The sequence below is a fragment of the Jaculus jaculus genome, chromosome X (assembly GCF_020740685.1).
Source record: "Jaculus jaculus isolate mJacJac1 chromosome X, mJacJac1.mat.Y.cur, whole genome shotgun sequence".
Classification (NCBI taxonomy): Eukaryota; Metazoa; Chordata; class Mammalia; order Rodentia; family Dipodidae; genus Jaculus; species Jaculus jaculus.
This window is the reverse complement of record NC_059125.1, coordinates 93,956,834-93,965,524: the sequence shown is the minus strand read 5'-3', so window position 1 is coordinate 93,965,524 and position 8,691 is coordinate 93,956,834. Positions and strand designations below refer to the sequence as shown.

General features: G+C 44.8%; 1 pseudogene; it reads right to left on the bottom strand.

Moving 5' to 3' along the window:
* Positions 1-209: 209 nt before the first annotated feature.
* Positions 210-3,660, bottom strand: LOC105944793 (annotated as a pseudogene).
* Between the last annotated feature and the right edge of the window lie 5,031 nt (positions 3,661-8,691).

Sequence of the window (8,691 nt, the reverse complement as noted above, 5' to 3'; positions counted from 1 at the left end):
AGGCATATTGGAATACTTTGCCAATCCCGAGGGCCTATCTCAGGCACGTCCCAAGTCTCCAGGCCTGCTGCCAGCTGACAGAGAACTGGAGACAGCATCAGCCACCAGGTCTAAGGGGGGGGGGCATCCTTTGAGATGCTGCATATTATATCCCCGGTCTGGGAAACACCTGCCAAGTCAACTTTTTGGGGGCATGTGGGTTGGAAGCATTACTTAGCTGGAGAAGGAGGAGCCACATGGTGAAGTCTAAGCTTGAGGGGATTGTTTGTCCTCTCGGCTTGCCATTTAGGGTCCGGTGGCGGGGCAAGCTTAGCATGGGATGCATGGATCCAGGCGGGTACTCCTTCAACCTTTATGGCTGTTGGTGTGGTCAGTAGAACGAGGTAGAGGCCCTTCCAGCAGGGTTCCAAGTTTCCAGCACGGTGTCTTCTAATCAGCACAGAATCTCCCACCAGGAACTTGTGGGGTACTTTTAAGTCTCCAATCTCTTAAGGTGTTCTGAGTTGTTCCCATGCCTCACGTCTGACCACCTCAAGCACTTTCATGTGGGCAAACAGAGATTTAGAATAATTAGTGCTAGGGTCCACATGATTCAGTAAGTGGAGGTGGCCCCCCAAAAAGAATTTCATAAGGTGTAAGTTTGAATTTTCCAGGGGTATTTTGAACCCGGAACAAGGCAAAGGGAAGGAGGGCTGTCCAGTCTGTCCCATCAGTCTCCAGGGCTAATTTAGTCAAGGTCTCTTTTAGGGTTCTATTCACCCTTTTTACCTGTCCTGAACTCGGGCCTGTAAGCACAATGTAATTTCCAATTAATCCCCAGGTGTTTGGCTAAACCCTGACTTACCTGGGCCACGAAGGCAGGACCATTGTCCGACCCAATTACCTTAGGAATTCCAAATCTTGGGAGGATTTCCTCTAGGATCTTCTTGGCCACTACATTGGCAGTCTCAGTCCTGGTAGGATAAGCTTCCACCCATCCTGAAAAAGTGTCTATAAAAACTAGTAAGTACTTGTTGCCATATTTGGCTGGCTTAATCTCCGTGAAGTCAACTTCCCAGTAGGCTCCAGGTCGGTCTCCGTGTAATCTCTTTCCTGGAGAACATTTTGAATATCCTGCATTGGTCATGGCACAGGGCACACAGTGTTTTGTTACAGTTTCTAATAGGTCAGGGAGCCCCATCACATAGTATTTAGAGGACTTAATCAGAGTCTTTAAATGCTTGGCCCCTAGATGAGTTAATTGATGTAAATTGGTCACATATTTTTTCCCTTCCTCCTGTGGAAGGATCATCTTTCCATCCTTTGTTTTTCTGACTCCATGTAGTATTTCAGATTGAAAACCTAATTTGTCCATAAGTCGATGATCCTCTGGTATACAGTCAAAAGTTGGAGTCCCAGTCAGTGATGCAATTGTTTGTTTGTTCTATGATCATAATCATAGGCCCTTGGGCAGCTGCCTTACTGCCTGGTCTGCCATTTGGTTTCCCCTAGCAATCGAGTCTTGCCCTTTTTGATGGCCTGGGCAATGGATTATGGCCACTTTGGCAGGCAAGTGACTGGCTTCTAAGAGACTTAATATTTCTTCTTTATTTTTAATGTCTTTTCCTGCGGAGGTCAGTAGGCCCCTGTGTTTGTATATGGCCACATGAATATGTGCGGTGGCGAAGGCATACCTGCTATCCGTGTAGATGTTGATGGCTTTTCCTTTTGCCATCCTTAAGGCCTAGGTTAGGGCAATGAGTTCTGCTCTTTGGGCGGAGGTCCCCTCAGGCAATTTGCTGGCCCAGACTGTTTGCTTCCCATCCACCACTGCTGCCCCAGCCATCCGTTTACCTTCGACCAGGTAACTACTGCCATCAGTATACCAGTTTGGGCTTCCAGGCCAGGGATAATCTCATAGGTCCTCTCGTAGCCCCGTCTCTTTGGCTAGGATGTCCAGACAGCAATGCACTGGGGAGGACTCGTCGGCTTCAGGTAGCAGAGTGGCCGGGTTTAGAACAGCTGGGGGTGCAAAGGTTATTCTTTCTGTTAGTAACAGACTTTGGTAATGAGTCATGCGAGCATTTGTCATCCATCGGTCTGGGGGCTGCCAGATTATGCTTTCTAGGGCATGAGGTGCAGTTAAAGTCACCGCTTGACCCAAAGTCAATTTGTCAGCATCTTTGATAAAGAGGGCAACTGCCGCCATCGCCTTTAGACAGGAAGGCCAGCCGCTGGACACGGGATCTAGTTTTTTTGACAGGTAGGCAATCGGCATCTTCCAGGGACCCAGGGCCTGAGTGAGGACTCCTAGAGCTGTTCCTGCCCATTCATCAACATAAAGAGTGAAAGGTTTGGTTAGGTCAGGCAGAGCCAGGGCTGGGGTCATTGGCAAGGCCCGTTTGATTTTATCAAAAGCCTCTTGATGGATAGGAGTCCATTCAAAATGTCCCTTGTCTTTAGTTAGGGGATACATGGAAGCTGCTAAGGTGGCAAATCTAGGTATCCAGAGTCTATAGAAGCCAGCAGTGCCCAGAAATTCTCTTACTTGTCTTGGGGTGGTTGGGACAGGGATCTGGGTTACCGTCTTTGTTCTGGCCTCAGTCAACCATCGTTTTCCTTCTTTTAATGTATACCCCAGATTCTTTGCAGATGTCCTATATCCCAATTTTCCTAATTCAGTAAGCAAGTTTTGAGTACCTCGTTGGCATTCTTGCCATGTGGAGGCAGCCAGGAGCAAATCATCCACATATTGTAATAAAGTCACTTGGCGGTTATTGGCCCTAAAGGGAGCCAAGTCCCGATGCAAAGCCTCATCAAAAAGAGTGGGGGAGTTTTTGACTCCCTGGGGCAATCTTGTCCAAGTCAGCTGTCCTGTTTGACCAGATTCACGGTGCCTCCATTCAAAAGCAAATATGGGCTGGCTGCTTGGGTGCAATGTCAGGCAGAAAAAAGCATCTTTCAAGTCTATAACAGTATATCATTGCCTTTCAGGGGGCAGTGAACTGAGGAGGTTATAAGGGTTGGGGACTGTAGGGTGAATGTCCTGTATTCTTTTATTGACTTCCCTCAGATCCTGTACCAGGCGATAGTCATTGGTGCCTGGCTTTTTGACTGGAAGTAAAGGAGTATTCTAGGGTGACTGACAAGGCTTCAGAATGCCCTGAGACATAAGTCTCTGTATATGAGGGTGGATGCCCCTCTGAGCTTCGTGGCTCATAGGATACTGGCGGACTCTGACCGGTGTTGTATCTGCCTTTAGTTCTATTATAATGGGGGGCACTTCTCTTGCCATTCCCATGCCCCCAGTTTCTGCCAATGCCATGGGGTAATCAGTTAGCCACTGTTGGAAGTCAGGTCCAGGTGACTTTGGCTTTTGGCCTCCATAAAGGTGGTACTCTTCCTCAAGGTGGAGGGCTAGGATCGTGGTGGAAGGGGCTTCCCAGTCTATCTGTGGTCCCTTGGGAGTGAAGCGAATCTGTGCCTTTAGTTTAGCTAATAAATCTCTTCCCAACAGTGGCACAGGGAATTCCGGTATGACTAGAAACGAGTGCAAAACCTGCCCTTTCCCTAAGTCCACCGTACGGGAGGTGGTCCAGGAATTTTTTTTTTTTTTCCGGTAGCCCCAATTACCATAGTCTTTCTATTTTTTAATATTCCCAATGGTTCATTTGGAACAGAAAAAATTCAGCTCCAGCGTCCACTAAGAAATTTATAGGAGTCCCCTCCACTGTCAAGGTCACCCTAGGCTCGGGGAGGGGGTCCGAGCCCCGACCACCCTAGTCATCTTCCTCAAGGTGTAGAACCTTTGAGTTTGCTCCTCTTTTCTTGGGGCATTCATGAGCTCAATGTCCTTTTTCCTTGCAATATGCACATTGATCCTTCTCAAGGGGCTTTTTAAAACCTTCAGGCTCCTTTTTTGTTATTTGCCTGTTGCCCAGGTGCCCTGACTATCTAGGCCTCCCTAATCCTAATCTTCTTTCTTTTTCTCCTATTACTGTGGCCAATATCCTGCTCAAGTTCCTTTCTTGTCTCTTTTCATGTCTATTTTCTCTCTCCTCTGCCTCCTTTCTTTCTCTATCCTTTTTTTCTTCTTCTGTCTCTCTCTTATGATAGACCTTCTCAACTTCCTTAACTATGTCCATCAAAGTTAAATCCTGCAAACCCTCTAGATGTTGTAATTTCTTTTTAATGTCTGGGGTGGACTGCACTATAAATGCCATTGTTATTGCTGCCTGCTGACCCAGAGAAGTGGGGTTGAATGGAGTATATCTCTGGTAAATCTCCATCAAGCATTCTAAGAAAACAGAGGGAGGCTCAGTGGGCCCTTGGAGGACCTCTCTTACCTTAGCCAGATTTGTGGGGCATTGGGCAGCCTCCCTGAGACCTGCCATCAGAGCCCAGCAGTAGACTGTCAGCCCTACCTTCTGCTAAGTTGTAATCCCATTCAGGTCAGGTGAGGGGAAAAATCCCAGATCGATCTCATTTGGGAGCTGGGTAGGTTGCCCATTTGGGCCAGGGACATTCTTGCGAGCTTCCAGGAGGATGTGCTCACGCTCTTCAATAGTGAAGAGAACCTGCAAAAGCTGCTGACAATCATCCCAAGTGGGTTGGTGAGAAAACATGAAGGAATCCATTAAGCCTATAAGTGCAGAGGGATTGTCTGAAAAAGAGGGGTGGTTAGATTTCCAATTGTAGAGGTTGGCCGATGAGAAAGGCCAGTATTGAAGAAGTTGAAGAGCCTGTGGGTTTGTGTTGGGGTCCGGGGGGGGGGGTCAAAGGCTCACAAGGGCAGGGCTACAGTTGAATTGGGCCCCTCAGGACTTCGGACCCTCTGGCTTCTAGTTCCTGAAGCAGGGCCATCTCCTCCTCCTTCAGCCGGAACTAGAGCGGGGAGGGCAGGGGGGTAAGGTGGGGGCGGTGAAATTGGGGCAGAGGGCCACTCAGGAGGGTCCTCTATATTAGGATATATTTGGGGTTGAGGCAGGGGGTCTGGGGCCATTCTACCAGTTTCCCTTGTGGCTGGCTGGGCCACTGCCAGGACTCAGGAGCCTGGCTGAGGGGGAGGGTAGATCCAGGGCTTGATCTACGCTGGGGGGTCCGTCACTAGGCTTTCCCAGACCACAATGTATGGGTGCTGATCTGGGTGAGAATGAGGTCCTTTCTGGAAAACAATATTCTTAACAGCAGAAATAATGGTTAGATCAAATGTTCCCTCTGATGGCCAGTCGACATTAAAGGTGGGCCACTCAGAGGAACAGAAAGTCTGCCACTTACCTTTTCTAATTTCAACAGACAAGTCATGAGCCACACTTCTAACTTCAGAGAAATGGGATACCATCAGAGTAGGGGGGTTGTCACAGTCTGTCCCATAGTCAGGAACAAAAGTCCACAAAAAAACACAAGAAAAATACTACAAAGAGAAACCAAAAAATGCAGCGCCTCTGGCGTGTCCGGAACAAAAACCCAAATGCAACCTCAGATGGAAGGGGCCTCCATGGATTCTCCAGGAGGAGAAAAACATGGTCTTCCTTCGCCAGATAGGAGACTGCCAGGTAACCCTAGCTCTCCTCAGATCCTAGGGTGTCCCCCAGGATTGTAGCCTGTGGTCCTGCCAACCACCATCATCAGGCCCTTACGGCCCCAAACAACAGCTGCCCAAACTGAAAGTAAAACAGATTAGAACAACAGAAATTATTCAGACAAGTGGCACTGCAGACACTCACACATTCTTTAAAATTTTCTTACCTCCAAGGGGGGGGTCTCTGGAGTCCTGGGTAGATGTGAAAATCCCGGACGAGCCCCCAAATAAAAGACTCCCAGGAGGGAGATCCTCACTCAAGTCTCAGGAGAGCACACACCCAAAGACACGCAGGAGACCGAGCTTGCTGCAAAAGCATGAGGCTTTATTCGGGAAGGCCAGAGCTCTGGGGTCGACACTTATCTCACGCAGGAGACAGAGGAATCGACCCCCAGCCCCTTTGGAGGTTTCTTTTTATAGGATTTCTATAGCAAGAGCGGGTAGGGGGAGGTTTTACAAGGATGCTTACAAAGCAGAAATTGTTAACCTTTGTTGCAACTTTACTGGTACAGTTATGTCAAAACATCTTATCTTTATTCAACCAGGGTTTAAGCCTCCAGTTGGGCTATCTTGGGAGATCATTTCCTCATTCCTGTTTTTCTCGAAACTTGTTGACTCAATCTATATCTTGTCTATTTTTAAACTTTACTCTTCCTGGGGCATAAAGTTTAGGTTCCCCTTTAGCTGTTTTGCAACCACCATCTGTTTCTTTACAAAGTTTATCTTGAATTTTTCTATCCTATCTTTTAGGTCAAGCCTTTCAGTGATAGTATTAGTAACTAATTTGTAGGCCTGACATCAGGGTTATGTGTGGTAATCTACATATTCAGAACAATATCTGACTCAAATTGTTCACTTAAAAATGTTAAATCTCTCTCTATACTTTCAGATAAATAATATATTTAAAAAAGAAGGGCTGGGTATGGAGAGATGGCTTAGTGGTTTAGGCACTTGCCTGCAAAGTCTGAGGACTCAGATTCAATTCCATAGAGCTCATGTCAGCCAGATGCACATAGTGGCACATGCATCAGGAATTCCTTTGGAATGGCTAGAGGCCCTGGTGTGCCCATTCTTCTCCTTCTTTCTCTCTCTCCCTCTTAAATAAATAAATAAGAATAATACAAAAATAAATATAAAAAGAAGGGCTAGAGAGGTGGACCAGTGGTTACTGGCACTTGTTTGAAAAGTATGACTTCCCAGATTCAATTTCTGAGTACACATGCTGATGTACAAAGTGACACAGACATTTGGAGTTCATTTTCAGTGGTAAGAGATACTTTATTATAACAGGTGTAAGAGAAAACAGGTGAGATAGGGAGAGAGAGCTGCATAGGCGGGAGAGAGAAGGGGTGAGAAAGGGTGTGCACATACCAAATAGCAGGTTATTAGTATTACTTTTCTTTGTTGGGTTTTTTGATCTAAGGTCTTTGTCTATCCCATTCTGACTTGAAATTCACTGGGTAGTCTCAGGATGGGATCAAACTCACAGCAATTCTCCTACCTCTGCCTGCTGAGTGTTGGTGTTAAAGTTCTGTGACAACACGCCAGGCAGAAGGCGAGAAAATGGGTGTGACAGGGCCTCTAGTGGCTGTAAACCAAATCCAGACACATGCACCACCTTGTCATCTGTTTCTCTCTCTCTGCTGGAATCTAAATAAAATATTAAAAATTAGATGTTCTATATATTAACTTTGCAGAAGAAATGGTATTGAGATATACTATAATTTCATAAGTACCATTGTTTATGATGAGGTGAAATTAAAGAACAAGCCCATTTAAAGAAAAAAACTCAGAAGAACTAAAGAACATTTTATTTGAGCATAGATTAATCATTAGACATCTGTACGTATGGATTAAAAGATATAATGTTGCTACAATTTCAATACAACCCAATACCATACACAAACTCAATGTAAGCATTATGAAAAATCACATAATGTTTTTAAATAAACTCTTCCTATAATTTGGAAGGTGGAAGATGTTTGAACTATGGAAAATCATGGTATGCCCCAAAGTCTACCTTTTGAAAGGCAGTAATGATAATGATGAAGTTTAAAATTTTGTTTGCTACTTTCCCCATAAATGTTTCAAAGACATTAGGGCTAATTTTTCTTCAGGGCTTCCATTTTCTTTGTCTACCTAAGTAAAAATTACTTCCTGTAAAAGGCATTTGGATCCAGAATAAAAGTAGCATTCCATGATTATGGCTGACATCACACCACTCTGCACACATACACAAAGCTTACATTTAAAATTTAAATTAAAATCACTCTACTTTTCAATTTAACTTTGTTTCAAGGCATAATAATCTGTGAAAACATTGATTAACAGACATTAATATACATCTAGAGGGTTAGAGAGATGGTTTAGTGGTTAAGCACTTGCCTGTGAATCCTAAGGACCCTGGTTCGAGGCTCAATTCCCCAGGATCCATGTTAGCCAGATACACAAGGGGGCACACGCATCTGGAGTTCATTTTCAGTTGCAGGAGGACTGACGTGCCCATTCTCTCTCTTTCTATCTGCCTCTTTCTCTCTCTGTCTGTCACTCTCAAATAAATAAATAAAAATAAGCCAAAAAAATTTTAAAAATAGCATACATCTAGAACTATGAAGGTGATCACCCACAAATGATAATATAGTATTTGTGGAATATATATTCCAAGATCAAAGGAAGCCTGGTTAACCTACCTAATCATGAAGAGTCCTCATTGTTCAGGACAATATGGTAGCAGGACAAGATATTGGAAGAGAATAATGGAAAAATAAAAGGATTGATTGGGTTCTTAGTTCAAAAGTAAAACAATAATTAATGAATGCTGTGTGTTATATCTGTAATCTTGGCACTTGAGATGCTGAGGCAAGAGGGTCATGAATTTTTGGTCTGCCTGGCCTACAAAATGAGTACCTGTCTATAATGATTATGAAAAGAGATTTATGCTGCATTAAACACAACATCTAATTAAACTACTTTCTAATTTTGGTTCTTCTTGAGCTTAGGAGATACTTTATTATAACAGGTGTAAGAGAAAACAGGTGAGATAGGGAGAGAGAGCTGCATAGGCGGGAGAGAGAAGGGGTGAGACAGGGTGTGCACATACCAAGTAGCAGGTTATTAGTATTACTTTTCTT